At 42.2% G+C, this 19,185-nt stretch overlaps 1 protein-coding gene across 8 annotated transcripts in view; it reads left to right on the forward strand.

Annotated features, from left to right (window-relative positions):
• The window catches only part of EML1 (EMAP like 1), a 130,816-nt gene that overhangs the window by 26,211 nt on the left and 85,420 nt on the right, over nucleotides 1-19,185 (forward strand). The gene's annotated exons all lie outside the window — the stretch shown is intronic.

The raw sequence follows: 19,185 nt of genomic DNA on the forward strand, positions 1-19,185 counted from the left end.
AAGTAGGGCAACAAAAATATATGAACTAGACAGGCTATAATTGTTTGTGTGGAGTTATTTTTTGTGAAGTAACTTGGATTTGAATGTCAAGTATTTTTACTGTGGTATTCACTTCAGCACTAAAGTATTGATTTTGTCCCCCTGGACACTAAATACCATTTTTAATAGAGTTTTTTTTGCATGGAGCTAATACCTGTGATGCTGTGTTGGTTGCTATATTGTTTCTACAACAAACAGTAGCTGCGGAAGATGAGATAAGGTACCTGTACCCAGTTCCTACCCTGGCCATACCAGCGCTGAAAGCATGAACTGGTTTACATTTACTGCACTAGTTTTGCATAGCTTTGGCACAGTTTTACATTTACTGTTTGGTTTTACATAGCCTTGCGCTTGCAGCACTGTGCTGCCGGTATATTTGCACGTTAGAAGGGCTGCATAAATGGTGATGCGGTCACTACCCATTTGCCCTAATTACTAATGATAAAGCTGGTCTATTTTTTAAAAGGAAAAGTAGTATTAAGCTAGCTAGCCTACTGAAATACAACTGTCTATATTCAAGATTTTCTTTTTGCCTAGAAATTATGAAGTTCAATATAAAGCTACTTATGAAGAAAGTACATTTTTATCATTTCTTCCTCTAATAATCACCGAATATGGTTGTCAGAAACAAACAGTGAGACAGAAATGTTTTCATTTTATAGACTGAAAGGCCTTCTGGAAACATAGACTTGTGTTGGAGCATTTCTCAGAATATTTCTTTAGATCCATCTGTCAAAGGAAGATATTAAACCCAACGTTCTTTTATCTTTTTATATATTATGGGCCTAATTTGACAGCTTTTTCTCAAGCATATTTCCTGTTGTTTTCATTGCCCTTCTGAAACATAGACGATACCGTGTAGGAACTCTCCCTGCTACATTTATTTACTGTTTTTGGCTGATAAAATTTTCCACATCACAATTTCTAGGCTTATGAGCATTGGTATTTAGAGGTACTGACTCCTAAGTGTATTTGTGCTGACATACTATCGGCACCAGCTCAGAAACATTTCCACCTCACTCCATCTTCTATACTCAAGTCGCCCTGCCAAAATTCAAGTTTCTTTCGTATTCTGATTTGTTTACTCCATGTCTCTTTTTAGCATGCTTTGTTCCCAGATGGTGGGGCAGTGTGTCATTACGTTCCTAAAAAGTGCTCAGTCGACTGGGGTGGGAATGAAGCTGGAAAGCCCTGGCAGCTTCTCTACCGCAGTACAAGGGAGCATCATGACGTCCTCCCTGCTCAATGGAGCCATACTATCAGCCTGAGCACATCACCTCATTTGAACTCTTACATTACATAGAATGAGGAAAGAGGTTTTAATTTATCCAAGAACATCCCCATGAAAGGAGTTTTAAGTCATTTCACCGATTATGAAATCTCAGCCATGAAACTCTTATTCAGGCAGAACTACTGATGGGAAGATCCCTATTACAGCTAGAATATTTTTTCTCCTAATAACAATGAAAAACCTGCTACATATTATTACGTTTTGAATGAGGGCTTCTATGCAGTAGAGTTTTAATGATCTCACTGTTGCCAAGTTTTGCTTTCAAAATCCCAATGGAACATTTTTACCAGGCCTATTAGGTAATGCACACAACTTTTGGGCACAAATTCACTATCTCCTATTCAATGTCCTCGCGCTAGACCTTGCCAATGACACAAATGTTCTTTTTCCATAAATTCCATCAACCATGGTCTGGAAGCCATAGTTTTTGCTGTTCTGTTCATCTCTGCTTTGTATGCATTTGTTATAGCTGGTCATTACCCTTTAACAAAAAACTTTCTGTCTAATTTAGCATCTCTTTAAAATAAAATTTCTGAGGCAAAGATCATTCTCTGCTGTGGGCCAGTTTTGACCCTTTTGTAAGTATTAGGAACATCTTCGGTATTTAAGATGGGAAATTTTGTATTGTCCTAACCAGTGAATAAGGAAATATTTTTTCCAAATCTCAGAACATGCCAGTTATACAGACTTTGCATTACTTCCTTCTTATAGCCTTATTTTCAATGGGATAGTTTACATTTTGTCAGGCCAAAAGTAGAAGTTTTAAAATTTATGAATCTTTCAAGTGCTACTTTTCATAGTGCCTATGAAGCCTTTTGTATTTTCCAAAGGTTTGAAGATCCCAGGGCCGTAATAAATACGTTTGACTCCAAACCAGTTTCATGGAAGTCTTGCCCTAAGAAAAGACGTAAACCTAATCAGTGACTGAAGTCTGGGCTGACTCTCCAATCCTGAAATAAATGATTGCCATAGAGCGTCTCAGTTGGGATGGGAGCCTGAGGGCACGTCAGGGCTGCTGTCACTGTTTAAGACTCCTGCTGCGAATCCTCTGCCAGGGAATGGCCTATTCATCTGTTTTAGTGGATCCTTTGGTCATTCCTGTTCTATTGCCTTTCTTTCAGTATCGCTTAAGAAACACTCCTGTACTAACCAGAAGATTAATGACATCACCTAATTGGTTTTGCTATCCTTAGAGATGATGGGCCAAATTAATCCCTGTTAGAGCTCCATTAATCTTTATGGATTTACACCCAAGATTAATTTGTCCCCATGATACTAATCACTTGCTGTGTGGTCTGTGGAAAATCACTTAACTTTGCATGTTGGTTTTCCATCCCAGCTGGAAAATGGCGCAATAACTCTGAGTTCAGTGAAGACAAATGCTCCAAACACTCTAGGATTGGTTAAAATGGAAGACGCTTTTTAATAAAATGCACATTTTATTTCTGAATGTCAGTTTCAGTTTGTACTTGTTTTCTTGCTTCATAGCGAATCTTGGGTAGACACATTTCCCTACAGGGGTATGGATGTGCCTGGGATTTATACTGAGTAAAGTCTTGGTACTGCAGAGTTTGGTGGGAATTTATGTGCTGATTATCCCAGGCCCGGGGTGTCACGCTTCAGGTTTTACAGAAGTCACACACACACACCCAGAGACGGAATTTGGCCTTTCTCATTTCTGCTTCATTTAGGCCAATTTCTACAGCTGTTCCCCAGTGCGAATCTCACTGAAGATAGCAGGATTTTTGCTTAAGTAAGGATTACAGGATTAAGCCCTCTATCTCCACTCATGTTTATTTTGGCAGTCATTTAGATCGGCGATCTCCAGAGCTCCCTAGCTCAGGTTGTCTCCATTCTGCTCACAGATACGCATCTAAACGCGCCTCTCATGGATTAAAGTAGCAATTGCATTTACCAAGAGTCTTCTATATTTGCAGAAAAATGTTCTGGTAATGCCACCAATTAGATAAAACTGGGACTTCATGCATATAATAGAAAAGAATCTCCTGATAAGGATTGCAGCAATTTATTTTAGCTGGGACCCATGCTAGAGGTGAATAACAAGCAATCCATCAGTTAGATGACAAAAAGTACACTTGAGTTTTACAACTCATTCCCTTTTAATAACCCCAGGCACTATTACTCAATCAGAAAATATGTGTGTTGAAATCTGTTCTTCTCTATTTATGCATATTTAATGTGTTCAATTGCCTTTATTAGCAAATACATGTATAATAAAGAAGTTAAAGAATCGGTCATTGTAGTCTTTTCTAGTAGGAAACTATACAATAAGATTTAATGATCTTTGCAAAAAAGAAGGTGCAGTGTGTTCAGTAAAGAAATAATTGTAGGGTTTTGGCATTTATTTGGTACAGCTTCTTTGAGCGATTTACAAATTGCTATGTAAGAGCAAGTATTTTTCAGCTATACATTTTATTTTACAGCCAGTATTAGTTATTTCTTCTTGATTCTAGAAATATAAGAACTGTTTTACCTACTTCCTGGAACTCCAACAGACATGCTAAATATACACTGAAATCATTGTCAATTATTTATTTGAGTTGGCAAAGAAAAATATTTTTAAAGTTTAATGAAGCCAGCAGTGATACACAGTTTCATGTTGCTGAGCAACAATAGTGTTGGCCAGCATTTTTAAGGTAAAAGAATACAGTATAATCATGTTGATGCCTCAGGGCTCTGTTGTACCTCCCACAGTAAAACTCAGGGGAGCAGGATCAAAGGGCCAGTGGACTGCTTCAACTCACTGAATTTCTCATGAAGAAGCATCAACTTGCAGGTCAGGAGGGGAAGCTTGGGGACAGCCCCCAAACTCCACAGGTCCCAGAAAACCACGAGGAAAGAAGCTCTTGCTCCTGCAGGGCAGGAATGATTGAAGGATTTCAGTAAATTGAAGGGGAAGCTTGAGAGGGATGTAGGAAAAAATTGAATGCTATAGAGAGTGTGCTTAATCTGGTGCTTCTCAGAGTTCAGGGATAAAAAGACATTAAGCGAAGTAAAAGGCAGAACATAAATTTGATTAAAAGAAAGGCTTTTGCACAATGCATAATTGATCTGTGGGACTCGCTACGTCAGAGTGCTACTGAGGCCAAAAGCATAAAGGATTCAGAGAATGACTAGCACTAATACAGACCATGCAATCATCATTAGCTATATGAGGTAGATTTTTTTTAAAAAAAAGGAAAAAAAAAAAAAATATAAGATTCTACTGAGGACAAGCTATTTTATAAATGCCTGTTGTGTGGCAAGCTGAAGCCTTTCTGGTACTGGGCCAGCCAGAACACAGATGTGTGTTAGCCTGGTAGATCTTGCTCATGTGATGCTCTGTAGAGATGTCTCCCCATGGGGTGACTTTTGCCTTGGGCTACTTCCTTTTTATTCAGGACAAATCCCAGTTTGGTGGCACCAGGGTCAATGAGACGGGAGACTTCATACAGGGGGTCCCACGAGCCTCTGTGGCTTCGCAAGTGGAAGGAGAAGCCTTCCCACTAGGAAAGGCCACAGAAGTCACACACGGACTCGACTGAGTCTGTCCAAACACGTCCGTTACCGATAAACACAGTTCCAGCCACATGGCAGTCCCGTGGGGAAAGGTGCAGGGCTGGAAGGAGCAGAGCAGACTGCCGTTGTTTCCTTCACCGCCAGCTTCTGTTTCCCCCTGATAATAAAGGGGCTGAAAATATGCAGCACTATGGCTCGTTATTTATTAACCACGTTCCCCAATAAACATATCGGTGCAGAGCAGTACCAGATTATTATGCTTGATTTGTGCATATTTTTGAAAAGTGTACTCTGAGCCTACTGGGAGTTATGTTTTTGAATGTTCCTTTTTCTGTACTCTCTGAGTCATATTCCCATCATTCCTATACCTCACAATATTTTCCCATTGCCATAGTGACTGCCTGTGAGGGAGGCGCAGCCGAGTAACTTCAGGTTTTTACTGAGCCCGAATTGCCTACCAGACTGGACCTGTGCTTGAGTTTGTCTTACACCAGTCAGGCGGTATGAACTAACTAGTGCTTTTTATTTTTAAGAGAATCATTTTCTGACACAGAGATGATATTGTCACCTGTCTGATCTAAACGTCCTCCCACCAAATCATCCCAGCTGGTCTGATCCTAAATCTTCCGAGTAGGTCCGACTCTGTAAGTAGGCAGTGACACCACGCCTGAATTCTCACAGAGCAGCTCGATGAATTGAATTGCAATAGTAGAGTACGTGTTGCTCACTTGCACATGTGTGTCCGCCCCCCACCCTCCCCACCCCCCCGCCCCGCTTCTGTTGAATTCCTTAAACTTAGAAAGAGTTTGGACCAAATCCGTGTTTCTGAACACCTCCCTCTGTTGGACACAGATCCAAATGTCACAGCTTTCTCTAATGTCACACCATGACACCTAAGCAGAATGGCAAACCTGAGTTTCGTAAGCGCGAAGATATCATTTTAAACTTTGTGGTTTAGATTCTGGAATATATAAAAGATTAATATATTTTATGGATTTAAATGTGTATCTTAGGTAATGTAAAAGTCAAATTTATCTTGTAGAAGCTACTTTTGTTAGCACTGTGAAGGGCAAGTCCGGAAAATAGATAGTCTAGCCTTCAAGGTTAATGATCATTTTCAATGCCTGTTTAGGAGGCTGTGCCACTGAGAAATAAATCATATTAGATTATCACTCTTTTATGGGGGAAATGGAGGACAGTTTGTACAGAATGCAGTTACATAAAATCATAGAATTGTTTAGGTTGTAAAAGACCTTTAAGATCGAGTCCATGAGTACATGTGGGTGTCTGTGAATGCAGAGAAAAGAGAGGCATAAATGCCTTTCATCTCATTCAAGGGAATAAGATAAACAGACCCAAACATTCGATTCTTTCCCTATCAGTACTTTGTGATATGAAGACAAATACAGGCTGAGCTCACTTTATAATATTTTCAGATGTGCTGATTACAGATGCTCAGGAGCATCAAACCCAGAGAGAGCTCTCCTTTCCGTAGGTGTACGTGTTTGCCTGCTAAACAGCAATTAGACACTTTTAACTGAAAGCAAATACTGCAGTCAGTGTGAATAGCCTTTTTACTTCATCAGCCTGTCCATATGAACATCATAGGAGTGGATCCAAAAAAGGGAACAGAGTAGAATAATGAAATCCCAGACATCCCACATACTGTTTTGGAAGCGGACAGTGAGGACACCTCAGTCTTAATGCCTACTCAGGCTTTTAGCATTTCACTATTGCAACTGTGATTGATAGTGATTTTTTGCCAAGTTTTGACTCTGCTTTGTACCTTCTCATGAGAGGGAAAGGGGCATTAGCTCATTTTATAACGAGCGCTAGTGGACTGTGATTGCTTCATGTTGACCTGACTTGACACACACCAGTGACCGTGAGAAGAAAGGCTGATTCTCCACCACTAGTCCCCAGAATAGTAGCACCATACACATGAGTGCTCAGAAAAGTGACTCAATTTTTTTGGTGTATCAACAACTTTATTTTCTGGTATGACATCAACTAAACTGTTTTCTTCATCAGCTGCTCTTGGGGGTGGTAGGAATATATTGCCAATGTCTTAAATGGGGGCAAGATTTGATCTCCTCAGAAGAGAAAAATGGATCAGTGTCCTAATTTATATTACTCCAGCTTGATAGCAACCGAGAGAGATTTTGTAAGCAAAGCGGGATTATTTGAGGCATTCCAGCTAATTACTTGTGAACCTCATGTGAAAAGAACAACAGCAAAATGCCCATGGAAGTGGCCCTGCAGCTACTGTTCCCCAGAAAGCTTGATGGGTTGGACAATAACTTGGTGAGGTGGCTCTCAGGAAACCTAGGCTGAAAAAAACTTTGAGAGTTCACCTAGTCAATCTGACCCAAGGCAGGTCCAGCTATATCACATCAAACAGGACATATATTTGTCTAAAATGATCTTAGAGATGTTCCATGGATGCTCTGTAACTTCCCCAGGCAACTTATCCCAGTGCTTTACTGCCCTTAGAGATGGAAAGATTTTTTATTCTAATGTCTAACCTGAATGAGAATCTTTCCCAATACAACTTAAACTGGGCTTAAATGCTCCAACTGAGGCATTATCAATGTGAATAGGGTGGAAGGATTTCTTCATACATTTTCAGGATTATTTGTCCATTGCAGTACAATGCTTGCCTTTTCCACTCTGCGTAACATAGCTCACTCAATGTGTGGTTTGTGGTCCACCCTTGGTCAAGTTATTTCCTAACCAGTTATTACCCACCTTCCAGCAGATAATTCCTGTCTAAATGTGGTCCCTTGTACTGGTCCTTAGTACATTTTATCTTGCTTTTATGGATAGTTCCTTCAAGCTGCCAAGATCTTTTTTTAGATTTTAATCTGCCTATTGACTAGCATACTTGCAGAGCTCCCAAGCTGTGACCTGCACATTTACTAAGTATGTCTTCTGCTCTCTTTTTCAGTCACTAATGAAAATGTGGACTATAATGGGGCTAAGGACAAAACTGTGCAGAATCGTATTTCATACATCCTTCCATATTGTGTCACTTTTTAGGTATAATTACCTGAACAGTCTTACACCTGTTAGAACAGGTATAGCAGGGTCAGCAAGGCTGCTTTTCCTTATTTGCTTGTGAGAGTGCCATGAGTGTGCGAACTTCAACCTTACTGAAGTTGAGTTATATGGCACCCACTGCCTTTCCCCTGTCCACAGCACAATACAGTCACAGAAGGAACTAGACTGGTTTGAGAGACTTTGTTCTTACAACTAAAGCTGAATGCTACCCACTTCCCCTTTATCTTCTAGGGACTTACAAATTGTTTAAAAAATCCTAGAATTTGGGGCAGGAGTTGAATTTAACCAGATTGACCAATAATCTCCTAGCTCCTTCTTTTTTCCCCAATTTAAAGACAGGCACCATGCTTTCCTATTTCTGATCCTCTGACACCCTCTACATCTAGTCACTCAGAGACAGTAACTACCCATCCTGGGATCAGTCTGCCTTTTAAACATCATAGGATGAAGTTAACAAGTCTAGCTAATTTGAAAAAAAATTATTTGAATACAGTGCAGCCATGAGATGAATCAAACCGCAGAACTCACTGATCCTAGTAACAAACATCTATTTGCTAGGTTAATTCTCATCTGGATCAGTTCCCCCATCCAGATCCCCGCATGCCCTTACAAATCGCTCTGGCAGCAGGATGCAGGAGGGAGCAAGGAGGTGGGAACAGAGTGGAGCAGGGAGAGGGTAACTGCATTTTTCAGCAACAGCACTGGCTTAACACATTTGTTGAAATACAGCTTTAATGAAGACGGATAGAAAAAAGTCATTAACCATTTGTACCTTCCCCGTGTCATCTGTTGATAGTTGTCTTGCACCTCTGAGTAGTGGACCAGCACTCTTCTGGCCTTCTTCATATGCATTTGTAGAATGACATCTTGTTCCCTCACTGTCCCTGCCTGTATCTTATTTTGTGCTTATTTTACCTCAACATACTTTTCCCATTCATCTATACTTATCCTGAAGAGTTCAATCCCTTTCCATATACTTTCTTCTGTTCAGGTCAGAAAGGGGCTTGTGGTGAAGCCAGAGACTTCATTACTACATTTCCTCTCCTTCCTCTACACTGGGGTAACTTGAGTTTCTGAGCTCCAAGGGAAAACAAGCAGGGATGGAAAAATCCTGGGTTTCAGTCTTCGTATGCCATATTTCCTAATTTCACATGGAAGGAAATGGTGAATGAATGACAGAGCAAACACTCTTCATCAGGCCAATGGAAAAAGTACAAAATGCTAAATCGTATCAAGACTCTCCCCTAATTTTATTGGTTGAAAATCATCTAACTCCAAATAGGACATAGCCCATGGAGGACACTGGCAAGAGAAAAGGACATTTTTTCTGCAGTCCTCTGGCAGTTCCCATCTGCTCGGCAGAGCTGAATGCAAACAGATATTTTGCTCTGCTTCTGGTCTCCAATTGCATCATTTTCCACAAGTTCACATGTATGACAGCTGAAAATCATGAGTCATATGTATTCTTCTCCAGCACAAAGTATTATTTACTCCTTATTCTTGGATGGTCACCAAATGACATTTAAAAGAGTGAAGTTGGCAAATGTCCTTTTACACAGTCTTATAAAGGTTTTCTTTGAAACATCTTACTGGTATGAAATGAATGCCATCAACTTCTTTGAAATGCATTTTTTTCTTAATTGGTTGTATGACACTAAATTGCATCAGTATTGCTAAGCTTTTTCTCCTTGCTGCAATGATTGCTGAATAAGAAAATAGCTGCTGATGTCTTGAAATAAAAGATGTCATGAAGGAATGGGGAGATATTCTAGATGTGTAAATCTGAGAAATCTGGATCTAGATTTTTGACTTCGCCAAAAAAGTGTTTAGTTGAATGAAGTCTCTGATGAGCATTAAGCAGCTAGCTAGGTTGTTTGTAATTATTTCTGTATATAGCACCATAAAGCTATATAACACTTTTTCTAACAAATAAAAAGTAATGAATTCAAGACTTCAGCTGAAGCTGATAGTGCTGTGCAAAGTTACAGCAGATTAAGACTTGGCCCTCGGCCTATTCTACCCATCCCTTAGTCGATGGGGATTCATTCACCTTCATGTGGGAATATCTGTCTGAAGGGATGGTTTGGGGAAAAGATGCAGAATTCTTCATCACAAGATTTCTCAGACATCTGTAAAATATACCACAAGCTGGTTATGGCCAAAATGTTCATTAAACGGCTACTGATATGTAAAAGAGCTGTTTAAGAGGAAGAATGCAAAGGAAAAGGCAGCAAGCCCCTGCATGACAGGGCTGCAGGCTGATGTTTAGAGCAAGACCCTAGCTTGGACTGCATGGTGGTCACGCAGTGTCCCTTGGCAACCTCCAGCCCTTCATCAGCCAGTGCACACTGCAGGGGTTTTATGTTCTTAATTCTTTCGTTCATGGCTGCATCTGCCTGTATAATTTATGGCACACAATACATATTTTTCTTTTGAGATTCATTCTGTTCTTTATTCCAGCATTTATTCTATTGGAAAGTGGTGGGACAAGAAGGGGTTATCGGGCATCAAAAAGTTGAAAAGAGCTTGTCTTCTTGCCTTTTTTTTGCTTGAATTATGACTGCACTAATGACAAAATCCTTTTAGTTTCCCTCCTTTCCCTTATCTGTAGCTCTGGTTTTCTCTTGCTTCTTGGAAAGCTTGAGAGAGAAACGTCAGGTGGTGAAATACTTAAGAATTAAAGGGCTGCATCAGGAAGCATTTTTGAAATTAGGTGACTCGGTATCCAAAACAAATGCACGATTGTTCTTCATGCTTGGATGGCTGGCAGCCAGGCAGCAGGGCCTGGGCTATTTCTCAGGGCTTCATTCAGAGACTGTCATTATTGCCCCTATTACTTTTTCCTCCGTCCAGGACTCTCTTGAATGCCACCACCAAACAGAAGAATGCCACGCATGGCTTCCCCTGAGGAGGATTAGTAATCCTACACCTTGCACTGCCTGGCAGAGGTGTTTTAAGAACAACCGGCATTCTCTCCCCAAAAGCCAAATGTTTTATTACTGTATGGACCTGATCCTGCAATTTAAACCCCGATGTCTATTCATGTTCCTGGGCAATTCACTGAGGGCTTCTTTGGTTCAACCACTTACTTTGTTGCATTTTATTTCTTAAATTTTATATGTCAAAAGGAGATGAAAAGTGGAATTTATCTAAATTTCTGGATATGCTTGCCATGAATCTGTAGAAAGAAATAACTCTGAAAAAACCACGTAACACAAAATTGCTTTGATCACAATGTGGGCCTTGGGTGATTGCACAGACCAGAACAAAAAAGTTTCTTCCAAGCCAAATTCTGTTCCAAAGTAAATAAAAAAGTTTAATTCAAAACAAAACTGTAGCTACCCACAAAAATAAAAGCTGCAGTCCGTGCTGGAAATTAGTGAAAAGTAATGTTGAAAACTGTAGGAAAGGATTGTTCCCTATTGCTTTTTTCTTGAGCCAGCCAAGTTTAGATTAGTTGATGATTTAACTGTTTTCTTCCATCCCCAGGTTGTGTCTTGGGATCTTGTACTGGGAAAGCAGAAATGGGCTGAGGCAGCAAACTCAGTGGAGGGATGAAGGTCTCAATGTAGGTGGTCTCAGGCTCTGGCAGATATCAAAGGAATCTGCCAGTGTAGTGGGCTGAATTTCCTGCCTGTCCCTTGTAGGTCATCCTGCCTTCCACCCTCTCGCTCTTCCACCCGCTCTGGAAAAGCTCATGGAAATTCAATGAGTTTGAACCAGTGGAATTTCTATTGTCCCCTGCAGAAATAACTCACACCGTACAGATGGAATATTGTCTTCTTTCTTCCCCTACCTCTTTTGGTATAATTAATGTTGTATTTGATGAAAGACACGGGAGGTGGATAAGCAAAACATGAAGCTAGGTTAGTTGAGGTGGTAAATGGGCATATATGATAGCAGGAGTTAAGATTACAGGTAAACTCTCTATGACTTTTTAGTAGTGCAAACTAACTTTTCCAATAAGCCCCTAACTAAAAGCAAGCATAACATATGAAATCACTAAAAGAAATGCAGTGCTTTTCCCAACTACCTCTCAGAAGACGTTTGCCATAATTCATTTTCCATATCTGGGCAAATCTCCAGTAACATAAATTACCAATTTTAGCTCTTATTGCAAATGTAGGAAGTAACATTAATGAGATTGGCTAGCCCCTTCTAACATTAATATATTGAACGGATGTGGTGCTTCATCTTACACATACATTTTTATGTGTGCTTTATTATTTACATGGCTGACAGTAAATTTTCCTAGTATGCACCGGTTCCCATGAGAGGCCCTTAATTGTGCTGGATCCTGAAAACAGTGAAACACTGACATGGGAAGGTGGGAAATTATGAATATCAGTTCTGATAAGGCACAAGCTTAAACCACCATCCTACGGACCAGGGAACATAAGAAATAGTGCTGAGATACCTCCCTCTGTCCATGGCCACTGTGGGTATCTGTTTGCAGAGGAGAGAGACTGAGAGACTCTCACAGTGTAGCTGACATATATCCTTTGGACATATATCCTGTTTTCTACTTCTGAGGTTTACGCATTCTTGTAAATTGTTACAGTCAAATTAAAATGGTCATTCTAAAAATTGAACAGAATGACTATTTTAGTACCACTTTGTTAAAAAATGGCAATTTTTGTGTATACCTTAAATGATCAATTTGCTATGCTGTTATTTAAGTACTATTTAAAAAAAATATATCTACATTATAGTTTGCTCTGCTCTTATTCTTCTGTAATATAATTCAGAAGGCATAGATTTATATTGCTGTGGCTTTGTATAAACCAGATATTAAATTGTAATAAATATGACAAATATATGCATAAAATAGACCTCTGGAATATTTATTGTCACAGTAACATGTTTATAATCATAACATAAAAATTAAAACAAAATCAGTGATTTCAGCCATGTGCAGGAGGAGCGTTGATGTGGTGCTAGCCACTCAAAAGCATGTCTTTTTCATACTTGCTGAAAGCATTTCTCAATACCTACATGCCTGGGGCTCCCCAAGGTTTCAGTGGGTGCCGGAAAGCTCCTTCTACTGGGATGGAATTCCCCGTGGGGAGTGATACAGACCTGTAGGGGTGACCCTCCTGTGCCTTGGCTGGTGAACTGGTGAGCCTGTGCCAAAGCTATTGTACCTGAAACCAGAGAAGGCACTCTCGCAGGAGGTAGGATTCCTGCCCCTGAACACAAAGATCTCAAAAAGCTCTGCTGTAGTGGAAGCTTTCAGCCTCTGTTGAGGGCTGAAGCCACCAAAAATACGGTTGCAGAGCTGAGCTAGAATTGAAAACTTTTAAGGAGTAATTTTGAAGAGTGGACGGATCATTTCCTTGGGTGATGCCATCCATCACTGCACCTCTTCACATCAATCTCTCAGTATTAATATCTCAGAAATGTGTTTCCCACCCACACAGATTGCACAGAAGGTGGAAAAGGAGTTGCATTCCTGTGTATCTGTAGTGTATTTTGCCTCCCATCAGTTTAGTGTCATTATGTTATATCTATGGATGTAACAAGTCTGCAGTTGGCCATTACGTACACTGAAGTGCATTGAACGCAACTTGTTAGGGGACCTTACAAAAATAAGAGTATTTCTACTGCAGGCACTATGCCTGAAAGGATTTAATAATAAACTGTACAATACCTTTAGACTTTGCAGGCAGGGTAGTCTAACGGTTAGGGCACTCAACTGGTAGTTATTCTGGTTTGATTCTGCCACTGCCTTCCCAGCATGACTGGCTGTCTCATGTTTTCCCTCTCATTTTCCAAATATGTAAAATAAAGACAACATTTAGTTCAAAAAGGTGATGCAAGTCTGAAAGCACCACTGTTTGCTGAGCAGCCTCCTATCTTTGAATGGGAAGAGTCATAGATGTGCAAAGCATTATTCTTTTCATCTTCAAAGCCTTCTCTTTGTATTTACAAATTAATCAATCTGCAAAGCAGTATTTTTTTTCCTGGGCAGTATGATTAAGAATATTCTTATTAATTATAGGGAAAATTCCACAATTCCAATATAAGTAATTCGAAACAACATGATGTATATAGACATATTGCAACATATTTTCATTTGGATTGTAAAACATGCATACCTTTGATGGTTTCATCCCACATTTGTTATATTGTATTTTTAATGTGCTCAGACTGTGCTGGCATAATGGTGATCCTCCCCTTATACCCCATCTTTCCCACATGCATGGAGCGTGCTTTTGTAGTGACATTCATGAAGACCCCTGCTGTGGCTGAAATGCTGGAGTCCTGCTATTTAGAATGAACGATTATTCCAGCGGTTGAAGTGTTTTCACAAAGGAGACTGGGCAGCAAGGCACTTCGTCCTTTCCTACCCCACAGTAGGAGAGGAAATCCTTATTTGAGCCTATGATAGGACTGTGACAGAGAATCCCACCTGGAGATAGTCTAGTGGTGAGGAAAAGCCACTTCTGAAGAACAAAGACAATTTATTCACCGCATGAAATTATCTTAAAAACCCCAAACAATCTCTGCTGCTGCTCACTGAAGAGAAAGGGCAAACAAACAAAAATATAAAAAATCTGTCTAAATCAGGATTTCAGCAGACTTGAGGCCGCTAAATCCAAAACTTAACCCCAGAGGCCCCTCTGCTAAATGCCGATCTCATCCTGCAGTGCCTAAAACCCTGTCGCTGGCTCTTCCTTCCCTGGGGCTCCTGCCGTGCGTAGCCTGCCGCTGCTTCTGGGCATCACGGCTGCCCCGTGCTGGCCCCCCGGCTCCTGCCGAAGCACCGTGTCCTCCAAGGTTGAGGTAGAGCACCTCGCTAGTGAAACAAGGTCTGTGCTCCGACGCCAGCTTTCAGGCCACCTAACTCCCAGTGCTGGTGGTGAACGGCTGCAAGAGGTGCCCATTTCTTCTGTTTTGAACGAGTGATAGATGATTCAGGGAGAAGCGCCCGCGTGGTACCTTGTGTTTTGGATTGTAGGCTGAGGCCAGGCACCAAGTGTTGCAGTGCTTCAGTTTTTCAATAGATAAAACCTCTGACTCAGAGGAAAAGCAAAACTTGAACAAACATGCAATTTAAAACCTTCCAGGCTCGAGCAGGGACTGACTGCTGCATTAAGACAGACTGTAAATGCTGAAATGGACTCTTATGTCTTAAATGGAAACACAGTGAGCTACAGAACTGGGCTCAGCTCCCTTTGATCACGCTGCAGTAAACGTGACCTACCAAACGATTGCTAAAGAGCTTGAGGGGCTCTTCAAAAGTTAGTCACAGTAAAACAGATGTTATAATTATATCCACTGATAAATTTTAGCAAAACCAGCACATTGGCTGATGGCGCTAGATGCTTTGCCCGATGAAGATTTCTCTAGTTACAAAATAGGTTCAGTGTGCGCAACAGCCGCCCAAGCTTTCCCGATCTGTTCAGCAGACACGCGCTGCGCTGACCTGAAAGAAGAACCTTCCAGCCTCTGTGGTGAACCGAGCCTTCCCCTCCTGCAAACTCTGCAAAGAAGGGCCCGCTATACCTGTGCCATTAGCAGGTCTGCACGGCAGGCTTTGCCACCGACATCCAAATCCCAACGTCCTTCCCTTACCAAGCGCCATCACCTCTTTCCCCAGACAGGCCTGCTGAAGGCAGTGGCATTCAGCACAGACCCAGGCTGTCCAAACTCTCACCAAAGGGCAGAGTGTCCAAACTCTCACCAAAATGTGAGAACGGCCTGACACTGTCAGATGACAGAGCCACAGAAGTGAACCAGAAGGGAAACTCCCTCTTCAAAAGCCTTTCTCCACCAGCCAGGCAAAACGTGCTCGTATCGGGCTGTTTCTCTCAACATTATCGTTAAATGTAAACAGTACAGGGATAAGATTTATATAATCAGTGTCTGCTATTTTAGTGGATTTTCAGAGGATACTGTAACTAACTCAGATTTCTTTGTTTTATATTGACACGGTGACTGGGACAGCTCGCTCTTGACTTGAGAGTATTGTCAGCTATAACATTATATTATAATACTATACAAATCTATACTGTTGAGAGTTATGAACCACAATATTTCTGATATGAACCTGCTGCAGGGTATTTTTTGTATTTATTAGTAATGCAGAACAAATAGAAATAAAAAAAGGAACAGGAATACATAAAACATCAAAATTATCTTTTATAGCCTATTAACAGGAAGTGAAAGCAAGGCTTCTTTGTCCTAAAATTGGAGTATTAACTCCTGAAAATTCAGCTAGGGATGGGTAAAAGCTCTTTTGTTCTCACTTAGCAAACAGTCACTCGTATTACACCACGCAATACAAATGAAACTTAAATCATTAGTTACAAAATACAGCTTTCAAAAATGTAACATCACACAGTTTCTGACACTGCCAACAGTAAGCGTGCACAAACATACGGCAACAAATCCCCTACAGTTATATCAGTCCCTATATTGCTCAGGGTGCCACATTCCCATCTCTATGATTTCCCATTTTCCGATGCACTAGCTCCGATCTGTACAAATGATTAAACCTATACTTTACTGAAAAATGGACAATAAAAAGAAGCATTTTCATCATTTCACCATACCAGCAGACTTCCCAGAGACACATTAATGCATCCTTCTGATCCATTGTCCCATTGTTCCCACAGCTAGACAGAATTTTTCATTTTGTGCCTTGTGATGCAGTTTAGCGTAATAAGATTGTAACAGGTCTCAAAATCATTGCAATTAAATTATGAAACTGTTTTCCTTTTCTGACCCTTGCCCTCAGAATATAATGGCATCATAACAGCATCTAGAGACTGGAGCCGAGCTCATTTTCTGTCACATCACCCAGCTGATTTGCAGTGCGGTGAGACGATAGGCTTCACTGACACCTTTACAACTAATTTTGGTGGGCAATCTATTCTAAGGTTTTAGATGTTGTATCTTCCTTTAACAATGCTGCGTTCAGATCAGGTTTAGATTTGAGTTTCGAAGTGACTTTTAATTTCCGCTCTCTGAAATGGAGCTGCATTGCCCCTTTTTGTCCTTTCTTCTGCTTTGGCAGATGTCGTAAAAGTTATTGGGCACTTACTTCTCTTACCTTTGTAGCATTCTCACTGACAACACATTTTTTACTACAGACATAATACTTTCAGATAGCATAGATTTCATAGATTTATTTGCCAAAACTTGCACATCTGAAGGAGGTATAGGTTAAGCCAACATCGACATCTTACGGCAAGCATGCTACTTGTGCTGAAACTGTCTCAAGCTGGTGGGAAATCAGCACATTAAAACACTTCTCAACCTCAAAAATAATAACCTAATCACGGCAATAACGTTTTTAAATGAAGGAAATTCTTGATTAAAATTTGTATTAAAAATGAGCTTCATTTTTCTATTATTGTAACTTGTCTGCCAAAAATCCCATGCATGTGCGTGTTTCTGTGTGTACAACTTTTTAGAACAATATGGTATCTTCAAAAAGTTTGATGGCTTATGAATGAAAAGGTCATGAGAAAACCTAAGGGCTCTGCATTAATTTTAAAGATGAGAAAGAATAATTGCTCATTTAATAGATTAAGAAAATCTATTGTCTTTAGTATTTTTTAAGTCATTTTCTCTTCCATGGTTTTTGTTTTGTTTTAATATAATTAAACTACCACAAATCTCTGTTATTTTATATCCCACAGCTATAAAAAGCAGTTGTTCTTGTCAGATACAAGTTAAGCACCATCAGGCTGTGTAAGTACTTGTGTTGGAGATGACTTCAACACGACCGATATTGGCAGTGGCAATTCAGGAGGGAGCACTTTTCACTCCGCTTTAATATGGAACCGATATCTCTGCCTAATTTTATAGCGTATTTCTGTGTTAGCACTACCATGGTTTAGTGGTTGGTGAAAAGACTCATATATACCGAACCCATGCCTGTAAATGGATCCACATGATGGAACTGCCCTGCAAAAAGCTCCTGAAAGGACCGAGACCCGAAGATGTGCTTTGTTAAGTGCTTTGGCATTTTTCAAGATGAAAGGTGCTACAGATACGGAATGCGCTATTTTTCTTGTGTCCCTTGAGGAGCTTGAAATAAAAATGCCTTTCAGTCACTTGACACTTCAACATCCCAAGCACAGAAATCGAAGCCCGTAAGGTATAAAACAATTTTCCAGTATTACCAGCCACCAGTTTTGTACCACTACCCTCATCTCACCACGAATGGACGTTATGAACATACCTAGCTAAAAATATTAAAAGCAGTTGGAATTGTTTCAGTGTTCTATATTGGAAAAGTGTGTAATATTCTTCCAACTAGGTAGTCAAAACTGCATAAAATGCCCTGGCAAATTACACTACGCATCTTCCCCCCCCATTGTAAGAGAGCGTCAGTATTATCCTGACAACTCTATCCTGTAGCCAGCTGAATCGCCACTGAAATCCGTGGAGGGCGTAAGGTGCAACTACACGCAGTCTGTTGCTTCAGTGGAAGAAGCGAGGAGCGTCAGCTAAGCCCGCGATAAGCAGAGCGTCGCTGCGGTACGGAGGGACGGATGCCGAGGCTGTAGGTTGCCCCGCGCTCTCCAGCCGACAGCCTGCCCCGGCACTTGCCGCGAAACTTCTGCCTTCAACTCGGAGACGGTCGCTGCGCGGCCGTGCCGCTGGCTCACCCCCGCAGCCGCTCGGCGGGCATTTCCCCCCGCAGGGGCGGGCGGTGCCGCCGCTCCACCTCGCCCCGATCAGGGCACCCCGTCTCGCTGCGTCCCGCCGTCGGGCGGGAGGCACGGCCCCTCGCCGCCGCACGGGGGACCGGCGCTCGCCCCTCTTTCACACGGGGGCCGGGTTTCGGCGGCGCGGGGGCTCGGCGGGGCCGCCGAGGGCAAATGGCCGCGCCGGCCCAGCGCCTAGCCGAAGGACGCGGCTCCCCGCTGGCCCTGCCGCCCCGCCGTGTGTCCCCGTCCCCGTCCCTCCCCCGCCTCCGCCTCTCCCCGCTCGAGCTAGCGGTGCCCCGGGCCCCGCCGCGGCGCTCGCCCGGCCCTCCCGCCGCCCGCGCCCGCCCAGCGGCTCCCTTCCCGCGAGATCCCGCCGGCCGCGCTCCGACGGGGCTGCTCCGCCGCCGCGGCGCCGGGATCTCCCCTCCGCCTGCCAGCCGCCGGGCGGAGGCTGCGCCGCCCGCCGGGGAGCCGCGGAGGCGAGCCGCCGCCGAGCGCGGGAGCAGCCCCGCGGCCGCTGAGGGGAGCAGCCCCGCCGCCGCCGCCCCCCCCGCCGCCGCGCCGTGACGCCGCCCCGCCCCGCCCCGCCCCGCGGGTCTCCCCCCCTCG

Source organism: Accipiter gentilis, chromosome 25 (assembly GCF_929443795.1).
Source record: "Accipiter gentilis chromosome 25, bAccGen1.1, whole genome shotgun sequence".
Lineage (NCBI taxonomy): Eukaryota > Metazoa > Chordata > Aves > Accipitriformes > Accipitridae > Astur > Astur gentilis.